Source organism: Triticum dicoccoides, chromosome 2B, assembly GCF_002162155.2.
Source record: "Triticum dicoccoides isolate Atlit2015 ecotype Zavitan chromosome 2B, WEW_v2.0, whole genome shotgun sequence".
Taxonomy (NCBI): Eukaryota; Viridiplantae; Streptophyta; class Magnoliopsida; order Poales; family Poaceae; genus Triticum; species Triticum dicoccoides.
Window position 1 is genome coordinate 188,810,799 of NC_041383.1, and position 23,542 is coordinate 188,834,340.

A 23,542-nucleotide genomic window follows, 5' to 3' on the forward strand; every position below is an offset into this window, starting at 1 on the left:
GTGCGCGAGCAAGCGATTGGCGGGGCTCTCAAGGAAGCAAAGGATGCTGCCGCAGCTGCCGAGGCTGCCAAGAAGGAGCTGGAGACAAAGATGGCGCAGCTGGAGGCTGATCTCAAGGCGAGCGGCGAGGAGCTTGTTGTGCTCAAGCGTGAGCGCGAGAAGGACGCCGCTGCTTATGGTGAGCTGCAGGGTCGTCTCGCCAAGAGGAGCCAAGAGCTTAGCGCCGCCAAGGACTCCAACGCGAATCTCGAGTTGAAGCTGGCCACCTTGACCAAGACACTGGACGGCGCCAGGGAGCAGGAGGTGGCCTTGAAGGAGAAGATCAAGGCCGACGAGGTGCTGCTGGCGAATGCTGCTACCGCCCATGATGCTTTCCGGGAGACTGTGGAGCACTGGACCGAGGGTCTCGTGGATCTTGCCGCAGCCATCGACGGGGAGCTGGCGCAGCTAGGGATAGAGGATCTCGGGTACTCCTCCGACGAGCACCTCCAACCCAGCGCCAAGCTCAGCCTGTTCTTCAAAGGCGTGGCGACGGCCCTCCAGCGACTCCGGGAGAAGATCCCAAAGTAGTTGGCCGATGAGTCGCGCAGGATCTGCGCAGGGGCTCTTCAGAAGGTGCTGGTGAAGGTGGCCTTCCGCAACCCAGGCCTCAACCTCACCAACGTCCTCAGGTCCTTGCCGCCGGATGCTGATCTGGAAGCGCTCAAGGCCCTTGTCGCACCCATTGTGGACAAGGTGAGCGAGATCAAGAGGGTTGAGGGCGATCGCGTAGATTAGGCCGCCCATCTTTTTCTTTTTCTTTGTCGCTGCTGGTCATGTCATGGGAACATTCTGTTAGAGCTGCGACAAGTTATCTTGTAATATAACTCTGTTTTGGGTAGAGATTGCTATGTTATTTCCTTTACTTGATCCCTTCCTTTGTATGTTTTTGCCCTACGCTTTTAGGGAACTTGTCGGCGCAGGCACCTTGAACCGCGAGCGCTGAGTGCGGGACGTCAGCAGCCTGCTGGTGGTGCCGCTACCGACAAGAAACCTTGTCGCAACTAGTCGCAGCTCTCCTAAATTGTTGAGCGGACTCGAAACAAAGCAAGGGCGCAACTAGCTACGAGTTGGTTCCTCCGCGCACAAGTTTTCCATACAAAGTACGGTCGTTCGAGGAGAATAACTTAAAAATTTAAAACTGATTGCTCAAACTTTAGCAACTTACCTTTTCTGTCGTTTGCTTCCCGGTAAGGCGAAACTCCCTTGAACGACGCCTGGTCCACACCATTATCTTCTCCCTTCCCCCCGGCAAACTTGTGGGCGAGGGATCCTTCCTTTCCTTGAGAAAGAGAAAGAAGAGAAAATAAAGATATGGAGCCTCATGGCTCGTTATTGCTTACCGGGGGTAGGTGCTGCACAAAGTGTTAGATAATGCACGCAAAAAAGGTAGAAAGCATGAAATTGACAAGATGTGCGGAGCACATGAGCTTTACTTATGCACGGGGTCTGCGCCCGGCTTTGTACAAAGGATTACATGCAACATCGGCAAGACTTGTACAAAAGGTGGTTGCCGGAACAGGTTCCGGCAACCGCGCCCTACGGGTAAAACTTACAAAGATGCTCAATGTTCCAGGAGTTGCTCACCGGAATGCCATCTTCGGTCTCAAGGCGGACAGCGCCAGGCCTAGTGACTCGTTTCACCCGGTAAGGGCCTTCCCACTTCGGCGTCAACTTGTTGGAATTCTTGGCGGACTGAACGCGCCGAAGAACAAGGTCGCCTTCCTCGAAACTTCTGGCATTAACTTTGCGGCTATGGTAGCGGCGCAAAGCTTGCTGGTATCGAGCAGCTCGTACAGCAGCCTGAAGACGGTCCTCCTCAAGGAGCAGCGCGTCATCTTGTCGCAGCTGCTCTTGCTGAAGCTCATCATAAGCGAGCACTCGAGGTGATCCGTATACGAGTTCCGTGGGGAGAACTGCCTCCGCTCCATAGACTAGAGCGAAAGGTGTCTGTCCAGTGGCTCGATTTGGCGGCGTCCGGATCGACCAAAGAACCATCTGCAGCTCCTCAATCCAGTTTCTTCCGCACTTGTGCAGCCTGTCGAAAGTCCTGGTCTTGAGCCCGCGCAGCACTTCAGCATTCGCCCTCTCTGCTTGACCGTTGCTCCTTGGATGAGCAACAGAAGCGAAGCAGACCTTGGCACCAAGATCTTGGACGTACTGCATGAAGGTGCGGCTCGTGAATTGTGTGTCCTTGTCGGTGATGATCCTGTTAGGGATCCCGAAACGGCAAGCAATTGACCTGAAGAACTTGACTGCTGACTGTGCTGTCACCTTCCTCACTGGTTCCACTTCCGGCCACTTTGTGAACTTGTCGATTGCAACGTACAAGTACTCAAAGCCCCCGACAGCTCGGGGAAAGGGGCCGAGGATGTCGAGCCCCCAGACCGAAAATGGCCAGGATAAAGGGATCGTCTGGAGAGCTTGAGCTGGCTGGTGTATCTGCTTGGAATGGAACTGGCACGCTTCACACTTGGTTACTTGTGCAGTTGCATCCTGGAGGGATGTCGGCCAAAAGAAACCTTGCCGGAACGCTTTGCCGGCAAGTGCTCTTGTGCCAATGTGGTGACCACATATGCCTCCATGTATCTCTGCCAGCAGCTTTCGTCCGTCTTCCCGGTGAATACACTTCAATTTCACGCCGTTGAGTCTTCTTCTGTACAGTGTGTTGTCGACAAACTGGTACATACTTGACTACCGGGCTACTCTTTCTGCTTCTTCTTGTTCTTCGGGAAGTTCTCCTGTCTGAAGGAAACGGACAATCTGTTGTGCCCATGTTGGAGCTTGCGGCTCGACAACAAGGACTAAAGGCATAGCTGCTGCTGCGGGAACATCCGCTTCTACGGTGAGAACCTGCGGCTCAGCCGGAGCTTGATGTTCCCCGGCAAGCTTGCCGGAGCAAAACTTTTCGGGAGCGTCTGCTTCAATGGAACAAACCCTAAGGCTTGCCGGAGCAGACTGCTCCTCAGCATCCTTGGTGTTGATCTTGGGGACCTTCTTGGTGGCGGCTTCGGGAAGCTCTGCCGGAAAGTAGTCACCAAAAATCAATTTCCTCTTCTTGTTCTGTCCAGTTGATGGCGTTACGGACGGTTGAGTCAGCTTGAGCACAAAGATCCCTGGCTCCACAGGTAACTTAAGTGCGGTGCACTTCGACAGGCCATCAGCAATGTCATTCTGAGCTCTTGGAACATGTTCCATTTGTAGGCCGTCAAAGTGCTCTTCTAGCTTTCTCACTTCATCAACATAAGCTTCCATCAATGGACTCTAATAATTCTTGTTCACTTGGCGGACGACAAGCTATGAGTCACCCCTGACAATGAGCTTCTTGATCCCAAGGTCTGCTGCGATCCTGAGACCGGCAAGAAAACCTTCATACTCTGCAGTATTGTTTGTTGCTTGCTCCTTGGGAAAGTGCATTTGGACTACGTACTTGAGGTGCTCTCCGGTGGGTGCGACAAGTAGCACGCCCGCACCGGCGCCTTGCAGCGAGAAGGCACCATCAAAGTACATCAGCCACTCTTTGCTTGCTTCCTTGACGGGGATGCTCGTTTCTGGAATTTCTTCATCTGGTGTTGGCGTCCACTCTGCTATGAACTCTGCCAGTGCTCTGCTTTGGATAGTTGAAGTGCTTTCAAACTTGAGGCCAAAGCTTGACAGTTCCAGTGCCCACTCGACAATCCTGCCTGTTGCTTCTGGATTTTGCAGTATCCTCTTCAGCGGAAAACGAGTGACCATTGTGATCTCGTGTGCTTGGAAGTAATGGCGCAGCTTTCTCGAGGCCATGAGAAGGCCGAAAAGCAATTTCTGCACACCAGAGTACCTTGACCTAGCCCCCTGCAGAAGGGAGCTGACAAAGTAAACTGGGCGCTGTACCATTCTTTTCTGCATCTTCTCATGTGTCTGCGCAGATCCATCTTTGCCGGGACCAGAGCTTGTCAGTGAAGTCCCTTGCTTGTCGCTGGATGCCTCTGCCGTGGTTGCTGGCTCATCATCCGCCTCCCTCTCCGCTACTAACGCAGCACTAACCACTTGATTGGTCGCTGCTATATATAGCAGCAACTTCTCTTGTGGCTTAGGTGCGACAAGTGTCGGAGTGGAGGACATGTATCTCTTTAAGTCTTGCAGTGCAGCCTCCGCTTCCGGAGTCCATTTCATTGGACCTGCCTTTTTCAATATTTTGAAAAATGGCAGGGCGCGCTCAGCAGACCTAGACATAAACCTGCTGAGAGCAGCTACGCGCCCGGCAAGTCTTCGTACATCCTTGACGCGCTTTGGTGCTTCAATCTGCTCAATGGCCTTGATCTTGTCGGGATTGGCTTCAATTCCTCGCTGAGACACGAAGAACCCGAGAAGCTTGCCGGAGGGGACTCCAAACACACACTTCTCGGGGTTAAGCTTGAGGCTGATCTTGCGCAGGTTTGTAAAGGTTTCGTCTAAATCTTGGATCAGAGTTTCCTTGTCCTTGCTCTTGACCACTATGTCATCCGTGTAGGCTTCCACATTTCTGTGTATTTGTGGCTCAAAAGCGTCATGGACTACCCTTGCAAATGTTGAACCAGCATTCCTTAAACCAAAAGGCATCCGTACGAAACAGTATGTGCCACATGGGGTGATGAATGCGGTTTTCTCCTCATCCTCTTCTGCCATGAAGATCTGATGGTATCCTGAGTATGCATCAAGAAATGAAAGCAAGTCACATCCGGCCGTGGAGTCAACAATCTGGTCAATGCGCGGTAAGGGAAATGGGTCTTTGGGACAAGCTTTATTGACATCGATAAAGTCGATACAAAGCCTCCATTTCCCGTTTGCCTTGCGCACGACTACAGGATTGGCCAACCACGTGGGATGGAGCACTCCTCTGACAAGGCTTGCTGCTTCCAACTTCTTGATTTCTTCAGCGATGAATTCTTGGCGCTCCACTGCCTGTTTTCTGACTTTCTGCTTGACGGGCCGCGCGTGAGGACAGACAGCAAGATGGTGCTTGATTACTTTCCTGGGAACACCGGGGATGTCAGACGGTTACCATGCAAACACGTCGACGTTCGCCCCCAGGAAAGCAACGAGCGCGCTTTCCTATTTAGGGTCGAGAGTGGCACTGATGGTAAAGGTACCACCAGTGCCGTCCTCCTTGGCGGGCACCTTCTTGGTCTCAGGTGAAGCTACCATTGTCTTCTTACACTTGCCGGTGGAGCTCGATGGTGCGTCCTCGATGGTAGCGCAGCACTCCGAAGAGGTGCGCTTGCCGGAGTGGGCATCAGAACTCTTGCCGGACTTGGTCTTCTTCTTTCCCCCGGGAGCTTCAACGGCAAGTGATCTACGATCTGTTGCGGCTGCTGCTTCCCGGTAGATCTTGTCGGCGCAGATAAGAGCATCCTTCTTGTCGCCAGGGACAGAGATGACACTTATCGGGCCTGGCATCTTCAGCACGTTGTATGCATAGTGAGAGGCTGCCATGAATTTGGCGAGCGCTGGACGGCCGAGTATCCCATTGTAGGGCAATGGAAAGTCAGCAACGTCAAAAGTGACCCTCTCAGTCCTGAAGTTCAACTCGCTGCCAAATGTCACCGGCAATGAGATCTTTCCCTTCGGCTTGCTCCTTCCCGGATTGATTCCTTGGAATGTTCCGGTCTCTTCGAGCTCGCTATCAGGGATCTGGAGTTTCTGGAGTACCGCGGAGGAGATCAGGTTCAAGCCGGCCCCGCCGTCAACTAGCATCTTAGTGACCTTGAGGTTGCGGATCGTTGGTCAAACCAACATCGACAAGCACCCGACCGCGGTTATGCGATCAGGGTGGTCCTCAATATCAAAGATGATAGGCGTGCTGGACCATTTCAGAGGCCTGCGTGACTCGACGGATGGTTCTGCTGCATTGACTTCCCGCATCCACTGCTTGAGCTGGCGGTGCGAAGTATGCAGAGAAGCACCGCCGTCAACGCACAGGACCTCTATGGCTTTCCGGAACTCCTGCTCATCGGTCTCGTCATCATCCATATCTTCATCGTCATCGTCATCTTCATCCTTGTCGCGGCCGCGGGGAGGTCTGTCTCCCTGCCGCTGCTTGGCCTTGCCACGGCGTTCTCCTCGGCCGGGGCGTTTCTTGCCGGCTCCTCCAGCACCTTCCTGGGCTTTCTCCTTGTTGCGTCGCTCGTATTCAGCCTTTTGCTACTCGACAAGCTGCTCGACCTTTTTGCAGCTCTGGAGGTCATGGCCCTTGGTGCGGTGGATCTTGCAGTACTGCCTGTTGGGGCTGTCCTGCTTGTCGGCGACCGCCACAGCCTGGTGGTTGGTGCCTGCGGCAATCTCCTTGCCGGATTGCTCAACGACTAGCACATCTTTAACTTTCTTCTTCCTGTTGTTCCGCCGCCGATTTTTCTTTGCAGGGGCAGCATCCTCACTATCAGATCCTCCTGCTCATGTATTCTCTCCGGGGAGTTTCCTCCCTTCCTCAGCACGTGCACACTTGTCGGCCAGGGCATATAGCTCACTGACGTTCCTGATCTTGCACATCGCCATCTCCTCGTGCATCCTGCGGTTTCGCACGTTCTGGTGGAACGCGCTGATTACCGCGGCAGGGTGGACGTCTGGGATGTTGTGCTGCACACGGCTGAATCTCTGAATGTACTTGCGCAGGGGCTCTCCTTCCTTCTGGGCGAGCAGATGGAGATCGCTCTCTTGGCCGTGAGGCTTGTGGCCGCCTGTAAAGGCTCCGACAAACTGATGGCACAAGTCAGCCCAGGAGGATATGGAGTTGTCCGGCAAGTGCATGAGCCAGGATCTGACATTGGGCTTGAGCACCAGTGGGAAGTAGTTGGCAAGGATCTTCTCGTCCCGTCCCCCGGCAGCTTGCACCTCGATGGTGTAGATGATGAGGAACTCCGACGGATGCGTCTTGCCGTCATACTTCTCTGGTACATCTGGCTTGAAATTCTTCGTGCTGGGCCACTGGACTTGCCGCAGCTCACGAGTGAACGCAGGGCAACCTACCACGTACGGCAAGTCGCCTAGTTCCCCTGGCGCATGCATGTCGACGGAGGGCCCAGCGCGCTGGTCTGATTGACCCCGCGCTTCTCTTCGGCGCTCGATGCGAGTACGAGCGTCTTCTTGCTATCGTTCGTGAAGAACTTGGCGCTGATCGCGACGAGCTCGTGGATCCGACGATGTAGTGGAGTCGCTGTCGAGGTGGATCCGGCGAGTCGGCGATCCCCCGAAGAGTGCATGGTGGTTGCACCCCCACCGGTTTCATCGCCACCGGCTCGTGCCTGGCGGTCCTGCCGCGGCAGCGATGCACTCGGCTGCCATGGAGAGTCGCCGTTGGCGAAGCCGATGAGACTCTGAATAGTGGCCCTCCATTCATCGATCTTGTCTTCCGTTGGAGGGTAATCCAGGAGCAGTTGAGCTCGCGCCAAAGCTTCTGCTCGAGTGGTGGGCGGCAGTGGCGAACGGTGCAAGGATCGGGATATGCTCGGACTCCTAACTAAGTTAGAAGGAGCAGTATCCCGTCTGGGCGACCGTGTCTCGCTCGTGCCTGCACGTGGGCATGCATGCCGGTCTTGAGCACCCCGAGACCCACCAGCTCGATCTTGGTCCAACAAACGTATGGTATTGCGAATACCATGATGCTGTCGGTCTTGTGCCTCCTGAGATGGGCGCGGTGCATGTACGGACACCGAGGTCTGCGCAGCCTTGTCCTTGGACCTGGCAGCATCGTGAGCTCCCTCGTCGATGACCGTTCTTCCGCCGGCGTCTACTCCACCACCCGTTTGCTCCGGTGGTGGTGGGATCGACGTGGACGGAACGGTTGCCCCCGAAGCCTTCTTCTTCGGTGGCATGTCAATGAAGAGGTTGAAGATCTAGCTTGTGTGAGCGCTGGATCAGATTCACACAATCTCGACGCCCCCTACCTAGCGCGCCAAAGATGTCGGGGAAACTAATCCACGAACACCTATGGGACCGGCGGACCGAGCCCCTTTCGGTTCGGCGGGGGGCGGAGATCGCACGAAGAGCGGATCGAGGCGAAGCACACGAGCAGTTTACCCAGCTTCGGAGTTGTCCGAAGAGATAACACTCCTACTGCTGCATGTTTTAGTGTATTGAGTTCTTGCTCGGGAGCGCTGAGTGCTACAGTGCACTCTGGCTGCTAACGAGACCGAGCGTGAGTGTTTTTCTGGCTTCGGACTGAGCCGAACCCCCTCTATGTTGCGCATGGGCCTCCTTTTATACGCTCAAGGGGTCACCGACAGGTGGCAGCGTAGACAAGGGTAAAATGGAAAAGGAGTTGCGGTTGGTACAACTACCTGTATAGTGTATCCTACCTAACCCTGACGGCAGGGGACAAAGGCATTAAATGCCCGTCTGTGTCGCCCAAACAGTGCAGAAAAGGACCGTCAGGGACGCCACCGTTCACCATGATGGTAATCTTGTCAGCGTCGCTTGCCACCGCACACCGTTGGCTGCACAGCCTCTCGCCACGCGCGCCTGGAAAGGCCCCAGGGCGACACGTTGGTGGATGTGCTGGAGCGCAGGCATAGGGTGGTAGCTTGTCGCGGCAAGCGCCTTGCCGCGATCGTTGTCTTGTCGCGCCCGGAAGCTTGTCGCTCACCGGGCCTTGCCGGGACGCGTGGCGCGTCACGGCAAGTTCCTTGAGATGCCTTGGTTGGCCTTCCCGGCAAGCTCCTCTTGTCGGGGCCTTGTCTCTTGGCTTGAATACTTTGTTCTTGAATGGCTCCAAAGGGACCATGGAGGACCTTGGCGGTCGCCCGGCAAGCCTTGCCGCGGGGTGCTGCAACTGTCCGTGCACAAGTTCGGGATACTAGGGTACCCCTATTCTAGTACACCGACAGCTACCATTTGTGGTAGTACCGTGAGGTCGAATGGTAGTACCATGAGGACGAGCGGTAGTACCGCTCCGGGGGTTCTACTGGCCTTTTGCCTCCTCGGTGTTGTTTTTCAAAGGGGTACTACCGCCCTAGCGGTAGTACCTCTCCTTGGAGCGGTAGTACCGCTCTGTGCGGGCTGTGAGCATAACGGTTGGATTTTCTCCCACCTATAAAAGGGGGTCTTCTTCCCCATTGAACCTTATCTCTTAAGCTCGTGTTCTTTCCCCATTGTTGACCTTCTTTGAGCTTGCTAACTCTCAATCCCTCCAATGATTCTTGTTAGTTCTTGAGGGAAAAGAGAGAGGAGATCTAGATCAACGTTTCCACCAATCACTTTCTCCTCTAAGTGAGGGGAACCCCTTGGATCTAGATCTTGGAGTTCTTCGTGTTCTTCTTTCGTTCTTCTTCTCATTTCCCTCCCTAGCATTAGTTGCTTTGGTGAGATTTGGGAGAGAAGGACTTGGGCACTCTGTGTGCCCTTGCCATTGCATTTGGTGCATCGGTTTGAGTTCTCCATGTGATACGTGGAAGTTACAAGTTGAGTAGCTTATTACTCTTGGGTGCTTGGTACCCTTGAGCTTGTTACTCTTGGATGTTTGTACACCCTAGAGCTTGTTCTTCTTGGATGCCTTGGCGCCCTAGACGGTTGGTGTTGTTCGGAGCTCAATCATTGTGGTGTAAAGCTTCGGGCAAGCGTCGGGGTCTCCAATTAGGTTGTGGAGATCGCCCTGAGCAATTTGACGGGTACTGGTGACCGCCCCCAAGGGTTGCCAAAGTGTACGGGTTAGGTGACCACCCCCAAGGGTGGCCATTTGTATGGGTTCGGTGTCGGTGTCAAAACCGGCGGATCTCGGGTAGGGGGTCCCGAACTGTGCGTCTAAGGCTAATGGTACCAGGACGCTGGGGACACGATGTTTACCCAGGTTCTGGCCCTCTCGATGGAGGTAATATCCTACTTCCTGCTTGATTGATCTTGATGATATGAGTATTACAAGAGTTGATCTACCACGAGATCGTAGAGCCTAAACCCTAGAAGCTAGCCTATGATTATGGTTGTTGTTGTCCTACGGACTAAACCCTCCGGTTTATATAGACACCAGAGGGGGCTAGGGTTACACAGAGTCGGTTACAGAGAAGGAGATCTACATATCTGAATTGCCAAGCTTGCCTTCCACGCAAAGGAGAGTCCCATCCGAACACGGGACAAAGTCTTTAATCTTGTATCTTCATAGTCTAATAGTCCAGCGAAAGTATATAGTCCGGCTGTCCGGATACCCCCTAATCCAGGACTCCCTCATTCGGTGACCGCCCTCAAGGGTCCCTTAGTGGAATCACGGCATCTTGCATTGTGCGAGGGCGTGAGGAGATTACGGTGGCTCTAGTGGCTTCTTGGGGAGTATTGTGCCTCCACACCGCTCCAAACGGAGATTAGCATCTGCAAGGGTGTGAACTTCGGGATACATCGTCGTCTTCGAGTGCCTCGGTTATCTCTTACCTGAGCCCTTTACTTATGCACTTTACTTTGTGATAGCCATATTGTTCTTTGTCATATATCTTGCTATCACATCGTTGCTTATCTTGCTTAGCATAAGTTATTGGTGCACATAGGTGAGCCTAGTTGTTGTAGGTTTTGTGCTTGACAAATTAACCATTAGGTTTATTCCGCATTTGTTCAAGCCTCTACCATAATTATTTTAAAATGCCTATTCACCACCACCCCCCTCTAGGTGATATCCACGATCTTTCACTTTCCCAGTGACAGCAAGGGCAGCAAGGCATGTATTGTATTATTGCCATCGAGGATAAAAAGATGGGGTTTATATCATATTGCATGAGTTTATCCCTCTACATCATGTCATCTTTCTTAATGCGTTACTCTGTTCTTTATGAACTTAATACTCTAGATGCATGCTGGATAGCGGTCGATGTGTGGAGTAATAGTAGTAGATGCAGGCGGGAGTCGGTCTACTTGTCACGGATGTGATGCCTATATACATGATCATACCTAGATAATCTCATAATTATTTTCTTTCCTATCAATTGCTCGACAGTAATTCGTTCACCCACCGTAATACTTATGCTATCTTGAGAGAAGCCACTAGTGAAACCTATGGCCCCCGGGTCTATCTTTTATCATATAAGCTTTCAATTTACTTTTATTTGCATCTTTACTTTTCCAATCTATATCATAAAATACCAAAAATATATTTATCTTATCATATTATCTCTATCAGTTCTCATTTTCGCAAGTGGCCGTGAAGGGATTGACAACCCCTTTATTGCGTTGGTTGTGAGTTCTTGTTTGTTTGTGTAGGTGTGTGGGACTTTTGAGGAGCCTCCTACTGGATTGATACCTTGGTTCCCAAAAACTGGAGGAAGTACTTACGCTACTATTGCTGCATCACCCTTTCCTCTTCAAGGAAAACTAACGCAAGCTCAAGACGTAGCAAGAAGGATTTCTGGCGCTGTTGCCGGGGAGGTCTTCGCTCAAGTCAAGACATACCAAGTACCCATCACAAACTCATCTCCCTCACATTACATTATTTGCCATTTGCCTCTCATTTTCCTCTCCCCCACTTCACCCTTGCCATTTTATTTGCCCTCTCTTTCCCAATCTCCTCTCTCGCTTGCCTTTTTGTTTGCTTGTGTGTTTGATTGCTTGTCGCTATGGCGCAAGATAATACCAAATTGTGTGATTTTTACAATACCAATAATAATGATTTCCTTAGTACTCCGATTGCTCCTCTTAATGATGTTGAGTCTTGTGAAATTAATGTTGCTTTGCTGAATCTTGTTATGAAAGATCAATTCTCCGGCCTTCCTAGTGAAGATGCCGCTACCCATCTAAACAACTTTGTTGATTTATGTGAGACGCAAAAGAAGAAAGATATGGTAATGATATTGTTAAATTGAAGTTATTCCGTTTTCACTTAGAGATCGTGCTAAAGTTGGGTTTTCGTCTTTGCCTAAGAATAGTATTGACTCATGGAACAAGTGCAAAGATGCTTTTACCTCTAAGTATTTTTCTCCCGCTAAGATCATCTCTCTTAGGAACAATATTATGAATTTTAAACAACTTGATCATGAGCATGTTGCCCAATCTTGTGAAAGAATGAAATTGATGATTCGCAATTGCCCTACTCATGGTTTGAATTTCTGGATGATCATACAAAAATTTTATGCCGGATTGAATTTTGCTTCTAGAAATCTTTTAGATTCGGCCGCGGGAGGCACGTTTATGGAAATCACATTAGGAGAAGCTACCAAACTCCTTGATAACATTATGGCTAATTATTCTCAATGGCACACCGAAAGATCTACTAATAAAAAAGTGTATGCTATAGAAGAAATTAATGTTTTAAGTGCAAAGATGGATGAACTTATGAAATTGTTTGCTACTAAGAGTGCTCCTATTGATCCCAATGATATGCCTTTGTCTACTTTGATTGAGAATAATAATGAATCTATGGATGTGAATTTTGTTGGTAGGAATAATTTTGGTAACAATGCTTATAGAGGAAACTTTAATCCTAGACCGTTCCCTAGTAATTCCTCTAATAATTATGGAAATTCCTACAATAATTCTTATGGTAATTTTAATAAGATGCTCTCTGATTTTGAGAATAGTGTGAAAGAATTTATGATCTCTCAAAAGAATTTTAATGCCTTGCTTGAAGAAGAATTGCTTAAAGTTGACGATTTGGCTAGGAACGTTGATAGACTTTCGCTTGTTGTTGATTCTTTGAAACTTAGATATACTCCTCCTAAGCATGATATCAATGAGTCTCTCAAAGCTATGAGAATTTCCATTGATGAGTGCAAGGAAAGAACCGCTAGATTGCGTGCTAAGAAAGATTGCTTTGTAAAAGTGTGTTCTTCTAGTTTCCAAGAAAATAATGATGAAAATCTAAAAGTTATTGATGTGTCCCCTATTAGATCCTTGTTTTGCAATATGAATCTTGATAATTATGGGATTGGAGATGAGTCAGCTTTAGTTAAAAGGCGTCCCAATGATTCGGAGTTTTTAGATCTTGATGCTAAATTTGCTAAAAGTGGGATTGGAGAGGTCAAGACTTTAAATAGCATTGAACCCACTATCTTGGATTTCAAGTAATTTAATTATTATAATTGTTATTTAGTAGATTGTAATTCCTTGTTGCAATCCGTGTTGAATTCTCCTCATGCTTATAGTCAAAATAAAGCTTTTACTAAACATATTGTTGATGCCTTAATGCAATCTTATGATGAAAAACTTAACTTGGAAGTTTCTATACCTAGAAAACTTTATGATGAGTGGGAACCTACTATAAAGATTAAAATTAAAGATCATGAGTGTTATGCTTTGTGTGATTTGGGTGCTAGTGTTTCCACGATTCCGAAAACTTTATGTAATATTCTAGATTTCCATGATCTTGATGATTGCTCTTTAAATTTGCACCTTGCGGATTCTACCATTAAGAAGCCTATGGGAAGAATCAATGATGTTCTTATTGTTGTAAATAGGAATTATGTGCCCATAGATTTTATCGTTCTTGATATAGATTGCAATCTTTCTTGTCCTATTATTCTTGGTAGACCTTTCCTTAGAACAATTGGTGCGATTATTGATATGAAGGAAGGGAATATTAGATTCCAATTTCCATTAAGTAAAGGCATGGAGCACTTTCCAAGAAAGAAAGTTAAATTACCTTATGAATCTATCATGCAAGCTACTTATGAATTGAGTGCCAAAGATGGCACTACTTAGATCTATCCTTGCTTTTATGCCTAGCTTGGGGCGTTAAACAATAGCGCTAGTTGGGAGGCAACCCAATTTTATTTTAGTTTTTAGTTTTTTGCTTATGTTTAGTAATAAATATTTCATCTACCTTCTTTTTAGATGTGGTTTCATGTTTTAGTTAGTGTTTGTGCCAAGTAGAACCTATAGGATAACCTATGGTGATAGTTAATTTGATTCTGCTGAAAAACAGAAACTTTGCACGTACAAAACTAATTTTAGTAATTCACAGAAACGTGATTTTGCGTTGATTCTTTTTGCTCTAGATCAATAGAACAATTTCCCCAGACTTCCTATTTTTGTAGGATTTTTAGAGTTCCATAAGTATTCAAGAGTTACAGATTGCTAAAGACTGTTCTGTTTTTGATAGATTATGTTTTTCGTGTGTTGTTTGCTTATTTTGATGCATCAATGGCTAGTATTAAGTGGTATGAACCATAGAGGAGTTGGAATACAGTAGGTTTAACACCAATATAAATAAAAAATGAGTTCATTACAGTACCTTATGTGGTGATTCTTCTTTCTTACACTAACGAAGCTTATGAGATTTCCTGTTGAGTTTTGTGTTGTGAAGTTTTCAAGTTTTGGGTAAATATTTGATGGATTACGGAATAAGGAGTGGCAAGAGCTTAAGCTTGTGGATGCCCATGGCACCCCAAGATATTCAAGGATAACCAAAAGCCTAAGCTTGGGGATGCCCCTGAAGGCATCCCCTCTTTCGTCTTCGTCTATCGGTAACTTTACTTGGAGCTATATTTTTATTTGCCACATGATATGTGTTTTGCTTGGATCGTCTTGTATGATATTAGTCTTTGCTTTTTAGATTACCACAATCATCCTTGCTGTACACACCTTTTGGGAGAAGCCCACTTGATTAGAATTTATTAGAACACTCTATGTGCTTCACTTATATCTTTTGAGCTAGATAGTTTTTGCTCTAGTACTTCACTTATATCTTTTAGAGCACGGCAGTGGCTTAATTTTGAAGAAATTGTTGATCTCTCATGCTTCACTTATATTAGTTTGAGAGTCCTTTAGAACAGCATGGTATTTGCTATGGTCCTAAAATGATGAGCATCCAAGTTGGGTATAATAAAAACTATCATAGAAAGTGCATTAAACACTAGGATCAATTTGATACTTGATAATTGTTTTGGGATATAAAGGTGGTAATGTTAAAGTCATGCTAGTTGGGTAATTATGAAATTTAGAAATACTTGTGTTGAAGTTGGCAAGTCCCGTAGCATGCACGTATGGTAAAAGTTGTGTGACAAATTTGTTGCATGGGGTGCTCTTTTAATTGTCTTCCTTATGAGTGGAGGTCGGGATTGCACGATGGTTAACTCCTACCAACCCTTCCCCTAGGAGCATGCGTAGTAGTACTTTGCTTCGAGGGCAAGTAGACTTTTGCAATAAGTATATGAGTTCTTTATGACTAATGTGAGTCCATGGATATACGTACACTCACCATTCCACTTTGCTAGCCTCTCTTGTGCCGCGCAACTTTCGCCGGTATCATGCACCCATTATTTACCTTCCTCAAAACAGCCACCATACCTACCTATTATGGCATTTCCATAGCCATTCCGAGATATATTGCCATGCAACTTTCCACCGTTCCATTTATTATGACATGCTCCATCATTGTCATATTGCTCTTTGCATGATCATGTAGTTGACATCGTATTTGTGGAAAGGCCACCTTCATAATTTTTCATACATGTCACTCTTGATTCATTGCATATCCCGGTACACCATCGAAGGCATTCATATAGAGTCATATTTTGTTCTAAGTATTGAGTTGTAATTCTTGAGTTGTAAATCAATAAAAGTGTGATGATCTTCATTATTAGAGCATTGTCCCAAGTGAGGAAAGGATGATGAAGACTATGATTCCCCCACAAGTCGGGATGAGGCTTCGGACTTTAAAAAAGAGGCCAAAGAGCCCACCAAATAAAAAAAGAGGCCAAAGAGCCCACCAAATAAAAAAGTAAAAAGAATAAAGAAAATATGAGATAAAAGAGAGAAGGGACAATGCTACTATCTTTTTTCCACACTTGTGCTTCAAAATAGCACCATGATCTTCATGATAGAGAGTCTTCTATGTTGTCACTTTCATATACTAGTGGGAATTTTTTATTATAGAACTTGGCTTGTATATTCCAATGATGGGCTTCCTCAAAATGCCCTAGGTCTTCATGAGCAAGCAAGTTGGATGCACACCCACTTAGTTTCTTTTGTTGAGCTTTCATACATTTATAGCTCTAGTGCATCCGCTGCATGGCAATCCCTACTCACTCACATTGATATCTATTGATGGGCATCTCCATAGTCCGTTGATACGCCTAGTTGATGTGAGATTATCTTCTCCTTTTTTGTTTTCACAACCACCACCATATACCACATATAGTGCTATGTCCATGGCTTGCGCTCATGTATTGCGTAAGAGTTGAAAAATCTGAAGCGCGTTAAAAAGTATGAATCAATTGCTTGAATGAAACCGGGGTTGTGCATGATGGGAGTATTTTGTGTAATGAAAATGAAGCATGGCCTAACTATATGATTTTGTAGGGATAAGCTTTCTTTGGCTATGCTATTTTGATAAGACATGATTATTTGCTAGTATGCTTCAAGTATTACTATTTTTATGTTTTATAAGCTTTTATTTTGAATCATTTGGATCTGAACAATCATGCCACAATAAATAAGATTACATTGAGAACTATGCTAGGTAGCATTCCACATCAAAAATTATGTTTTTATCATTTACCTACTTGAGGACGAGCAGGAATTAAGCTTGGGGATGCTTGATACGTCTCCAATGTATCTATAATTTTTGATTGTTCCATGCTATTATATTACCCATTTTGGATGTTTTTGGGCTTTACTTTACACTTTTATATCATTTTTGGGACTAACCTACTAACCGGAGGCCCTGCCCAAATTGATGTTCTTTTTGCCTATTTCAGTGTTTCGAATAAAAGGAATATCAAATGGAGTCCAAACAGAATGAAACCTTCGGGAGTGATCTTTTTGGAACAAACGTGATCCAGAGTACTTGGAGTGGAAGTGAAGAAACAAGCGAGGCGGCCATGAGGGTGCCCGGCGCGCCCCCTACAGGTGGGCACGCCCCCCACCCTCGTGGGCCCCTCGAGCGTCCACCGACCTACTTCTTCCTCCTATATATACCCATGTACCCTGAAACCATCAGAAGCAACCACGAAAAACTATTTCCAATGCCGTAACCTTCTGTATCCGCGAGATCCCATCTTGGAGCCTTCATCGGCGCTCTGCCGGAGGGGGAATCGACCATGGAGGGCCTCTACATCAACACCATAGCCCTTCCGATGAGTTGTGAGCAGTTTACCACAGACCTTCGGGTCCATAGTTATTAGCTAGATGGCCTCTTCTCTCTCTTTGAATCTCAATACAAAGTTGTCCTCGATCTTCTTGGAGATCTATTCGATGTAATTCTTTTTGCGGTGTGTTTGTCGAGATCCGATGAATTGTGAGTTTATGATCAAGTTTATCTATGAGAAATATTTGAATCTCCTCTGAATTCTTTTATGTGTGATTAAATTATCTTTGCAAGTCTCTTCGAATTATCAGTTTGGTTTGGCCTACTAGATTGATCTTTCTTGCAATGGGAGAAGTGCTTAGCTTTAGGTTCAATCTTGCGGTGTCCTTTCCCAATGACAGCAGGGGCAGCAAGGCACATATTGTATTGATGCCATCAAGGATAAAAATATGGGGTTTATATCATATTGCATGAGTTTATCCCTCTAAATCATGTCATCTTTCTTAATGCGTTACTCTGATCTTTATGAACTTAATACTCTAGATGCATGCTGGATAGCGGTCGATGTGTGGAGTAATATAGTAGATGTAGGCAGGAGTCGGTCTACTTGTCACGGATGTGATGTCTATATACATGATCATACCTAGATAATCTCATAATTATTCGCTTTTCTATCAATTGCTCGACAGTAATTCGTTCACCAACCGTAATACTTATGCTATCTTGAGAGAAGCCCCTAGTGAAACTTATGGCCCCGGGGTCTATCTTTTATCATATAAGCTTTCAATTTACTTTTATTTGCATCTTTAGTTTTCCAATCTATATCATAAAATACCAAAAATATATTTATCTTATCATATTATCTCTATCAGATCTCACTTTCGCAATTGGCCGTGAAGGGATTGACAACCCCTTTATTGCGTTGGTTGCGAGTTCTTGTTTGTTTGTGTAGGTGTGTGGGAATTTTGAGGAGCCTCCTACTGGATTGATACCTTAGTTCTCAAAAACTGAGGGAAATACTTACGCTACTATTGTGCATCACCCTTTCCTCTTCAAAGAAAACCAACGCAAGCTCAAGACGTAGCACGCGCCTGTGGCTTGCCTCCTTTGCACCGAAGAGGAAACCTATGCTTTGTGCCCGCCTGGCCTTGGTCGTCATGGCTCACATGAGCTGAGCCTCGTGAGGTGAACCTTGCATAGAACTCTCTGCCCCTCGGGAGCCAGGCTGGTGAGGCCGATCCCCTCGGGGGTCTTGGCGTCATCCGCCTCGCGAGGCTTGGCCCCTCGTGAGCGTCTTGAGTTGTTGATGCTGAAGCTGGGCCATACCATCCCATTGATGGAGCCACGTGGTGGGTCACAAGCAGGCAGGGCTGGATACCCCATATCCAGGACACCGACAGTAACCCCCGGGCGAAGACGCGCTCAAACTTGGCTTCCAGGCAAAGCCAAAGGGCAAGTGTGGAGCGTCGCGGGCCCTAACCGCCTGCGGCCTTGATGACGCATGGCGATTAATGGGATGTGGGCGACTCCGCTTCCCCATGCTGCCTCGGCAACTGTTCGACTTGACAACTGCATGTTGCATGAAGAGAGAATCATCATTATTGGAGATCATGGGAGGCTAATTTACCTTCTCCTGGCAATAAATGCGCGAGTGAGCGGAGCCCCTGCCCATATGTCTTTCGTCTTGCTCCCATCTGCTCCTCTCTTCTCCATCCAGCTCTCATGGCACCGATCATAACGTATTCCGTGGCTGAAAAGGGGAAGGCCCCCAGAGAGGGGCCCGATCCTCTCAGCCGAATAAGCGGCTCCACCTCCTCACGACACCCGCACGGGGTGAGAGGTGACCAGGCCATGGCAGTCGAGGCCTCCGCTTGGCTTCCCCCTTCCCATATACGCTTGTGCTTAGGACGAAGGAGTGCACCGTCGAGTGGCGCCTCAGGAAGATGGCAGGTCCGCCATTGCCATGCCGACCGTGCCACGGACCCACGCCGAGGGCAGCTCGCGCGAGTTTGTGATGTGGGCGGTGATGCCTCCCGATACCTGGATCCGGCTTCTAAGGTTCTTCGCTAGTGAGCTGCCTCTGAGGGGGGCGCTTGAGTTGTGGCTGCAGCATGCTGGGTGATGCAGGTTGGCAACCAGAACTGAAGTCGAGGTGGTGCCACCTAGAGACGTCTTCATGACGCGTGGATGGGGCGAGGTCGCCTGGGCTTGTCGCGCAGAGGGAGCCCTGGCGATTGATACGTCCATTTTGCATCATGCTTTTATATCGATATTTATTGCATTATGGGTTGTTATTACACGTTATGTCACAATACTTATGGCTATTCTCTCTTATTTTACAAGGTTTATCATGAAGAGGGAGAATGCCGGTAGCTGGGATTCTTGCTGGAAAAGGAGCAAATACTGGAAACCTATTCTGCACAGCTCCAAAAGTCCTGAAACTCCACGAAAGTATTTTTTGGAATTAATAAGAATTATTGAGCAAAGAAAGTACCAGAGGGGGCCCACACCCTGGCTAGGAGGGTGGGGGGCGCCCCCCTACTGGGCGCGCCCCTTATCTCCTGCGCCCCCTGTTGGCCCTCCGGTGCCCATGTTCTGCTATATGAAGGCTTTCACCCTAGAAAAAATCATAAGCAAGCTCACGGGATGTAACTCCGCTGCCACGAGGCGGAACCTTGGCGGAACCAATCTAGGGCTCCGACGGAGCTGTTCTACAGGGGAAACTTCCCTCCGAGAGGGGGAAATCATCACCAACGTCATCACCAATGATCCTCTCATCGGGAGGGGGCCATTCTCCATCAACATCTTCACCAGCACCATCTCCTCTCAAAACCCTAGTTCATCTCTTGTATCCAATCTTGTATCAAAACCACAAATTGGTACCTGTGGGTTGCTAGTAGTGTTGATTACTCCTTGTAGTTGATGCTAATTGGTTTACTTGGTGGAAGATCATATGTTCAGATCCTTAATGCATATTAATACTCCTCTGATCATGAACATGAATATGCTTTGTGAGTAGTTACGTTTGTTCCTGAGGACATGGGTAAAGTCTTGCTATTAGTAGTCATGTGAATTTGGTATTCGTTCGATATTTTGATGAGATGTATTTTGTCTCTCCTCTAGTGGTGTTATGTGAACATCGACTACATGACATTTCACCATTATTTGGGCCTAGAGGAAGGCATTGGGAAGTAATAAGTAGATGATAGGTTGCTAGAGTGACAGGAGCTTAAACCCTAGTTTATCCGTTGCTTCGTAAGGGGCTGATTTGGATCCACTAGTTTCATGCTATGGTTAGGTTTACCTTAATACTTCTTTTGTAGTTGCGGATGCTTGCAATAGGGGTTAAGCATAAGTGGGATGCTTGTCCAAGAAAGGGCAGTACCCAAGCACCGGTCCACCCACATATCAAATTATCAAAGTACCGAACGTGAATCATATGAGCGTGATGAAAACTAGCTTGACGATAATTCCCATGTGTCCTCGGGAGCGTTTTTCTCATTATAAGAAATTGTCCAGGCTTGTCCTTTGCTACAAAAAGGATTGGGCCACCTTGCTGCACCTTATTTACTTTCATTGCTTGTTACCCATTACAATTTATCTTATCACAAAACTATCTGTTACCTACAATTTCAGTGCTTGCACAGAATACCTTACTGAAAACCGCGTGTCATTTCCTTCTGCTCCTCGTTGGGTTCGACATTCTTACTTATTGGAAGGACTACGATAGATCCCCTATACTTGTGGGTCATCAAGACTCTTTTCTGGCACCGTTGCCAGGGAGTGAAGCGCCTTTGGTGAGTGGAACTTGGTAAGGAAATATTTATATAGTGTGCTGAAATTTTCTGTCACTTGTTACTATGGAAACTAATCCTTTGAGGGGCTTGTTCGGGGTATCTTCGCCCCGACCAATAGAGCAAAGAGTTGCTCCTCAATGTACTGAACCTACTGAAAATGTTTACTTTGAAATTTCTTCGGGTATGATAGAGAAACTGCTAGCTAATCCGTTTGCACGAGATGGAACATTGCATCCCGATTTACACCTTATATTTGTGGATGAAGTTTGTGGATTATTTAAGCTTGCAGGTATACCCGATGATGTTGTTAAGAGGAAGGTCTTTCCTTTATCTTTGAAGGGAGACGCATTGACATGGTATAGGCTATGTGATGATACGAGATCTTGGAACTATAAACGATTGAAGTTGGAATTTCACCAGGAGTTCTATCCTATGCATCTTGTTCATCGTGATTGCAATTACATATATAATTTCTGGCCTCGCGAAGGAGAAAGCATCGCTCAAGCTTGGGGGAGGCTTAAGTCAATGTTATATTCATGCCCCAATCATGAGCTCTCAAGAGAAATGATTGTTCAAAATTTTTATGATCGACTTTCTCTCAATGATCGCACCATGCTCGATACTTCTTGTGTTGGTTCTTATATGCTGAAGACTACTGAATTTAAGTGGGACTTATTGGAAAGAATTAAACACAACTCTGAATATTGGGGTTTCGATGATGGTAAGGAGTCAGGTATAACACCTAAGTTTGATTGTGTTAAATATTTTATGGATACCTATGCTTTTCGTGGATTTAGCGCTAAATATGGACTTGACTCTGAGATAGTAGCTTCTTTCTGTGAATCTTTTGCTACTCACATTGATCTACCTAAGGAGAAGTGGTTTAAATATAATCCTCCCATTGAAGTAAAAGTAGTTGCACCTATTATAGTTGAAGAAAAGACTATCACTTATAATGATCCTATTGTTCCTACTACTTATGTTGAGAAACCACCTTTTCCTGTTAGAATAAAGGATCATGCTAAAGCTTCAACTGTGCTTCGTAAGAGTAATACTAGAACATATACACCTCCTGAGCAAATTAAAGTTGAACCTAGTATTGCTATGGTTAAAGATCTCTTGGATGATAATATAGATGGGCATGTTATTTACTACTGTGGTGAAGCTGCTAACATTGCTAAACCCGATGCTAAGATACATAGACCTGTTGTAGGCATGCCTGTTATTTCTGTTAAAATAAGAGATCATTGTTATCATGGCTTATGTGATATGGGTGCTAGTGCTAGTGCAATACCTATTTCCCTATATAAAGAAATTATGCATGATATTGCACCCGCTGAAATAGAAGGTATTGATGTTACTATTAAGCTCGCCAATAGAGATACTATTTCACCAGTTGGGATTGTTAGAGATGTTGAAGTCTTGTGTGGGAAAGTTAAATATCTTGCTGATTTTCTTGTTCTTGGTTCCCCACTGTCAATGCTAAGATTGATTGTGAAAATGATGTTGTTACAATTGGCTTGGGTGATATGAAACATGAGTTTAACTTTGCCAAATTTCATAGACAACCCCATGATAAATAATTGCCTAGTAAGGATGAAATAATTGGTCTTGCTTCTATTGCCGTACCTCCTACTGATATGTTAGAACAATATTTGCTAAACCATGAAAATGATATGTTTATGAATGAAAGAAGGGAAATAGATGAAGTACTCCTTCAATAGGGTCCTATTCTGAAACACAATTTGCCTGTTGAAATCCTAGGGGATCCTCCTCCACCCAAGGGTGATCCTGTGTTTGAGCTCAAACCATTACCTGATAATCTTAAATATGCTTATCTTGATGAAAAGAAGATATATCATGTTATTATTAGTGCTAACCTTTCAGAGCAAGAAGAGGAAAGATTATTGAAAACTCTGAAGAAGCACCATCTGCTATTGGATATACTCTGGATGATCTTAAGGGCATTAGTCCCACTCTATGCCAACACAAAATAAAATTGGAGAAAGATGCCAAACCAGTTAGAGACCCTCAACGACGGTTAAATCCTAAGATGAAAGAAGTTGTAAGAAAGGAGATACTAAAGCTCCTTGAGGCAGGTATAATTTATCCCGTTGCTGATAGTGAATGGGTAAGTCCCGTCCATTGTGTTCCTAAAAAGGGAGGTATTACTGTTGTTCCTAATGATAAAGATGAATTGATTCTGCAAAGAATTATTACAGGTTATAGGATGGTAATTTATTTCCGTAAGTTAAATAAAGCTACTAAGAAAGATCATTACCCTTTACCTTTTATTGACCAAATGCTAGAAAGACTATCCAAACATACACATTGCTGCTTTCTAGATGGTTATTCTGGTTTCTCTCAAATACCTGTGTCAGCGGAAGATCAATCAAAAACTACTTTTACTTGCCCTTTCGGTACTTTTGCTTATAGACGTATGCCTTTTAGTTTATGTAATGCACCTGCTACCTTTCAAAGATGCATGATGGCTATATTCTCTAACTTTTGTGAAAAGATTTGTGAGGTATTCATGTATGAGATTCTTCGTTTATGGATCCTCTTTTGATGATTGCTTGAGCAACCTTGATCGAGTTTTGCAGAGATGTGAAGACACTAGTCTCGTCTTGAATTGGGAAAAGTGTCACTTTATGGTTAATGAAGGCATTATCTTGGGGCATAAAATTTTTGAAAGAGGTATTAAAGTTGATAAAGCTAAAGTTGATGCTATTGAAAAGATGTCATGTCCCAAGGA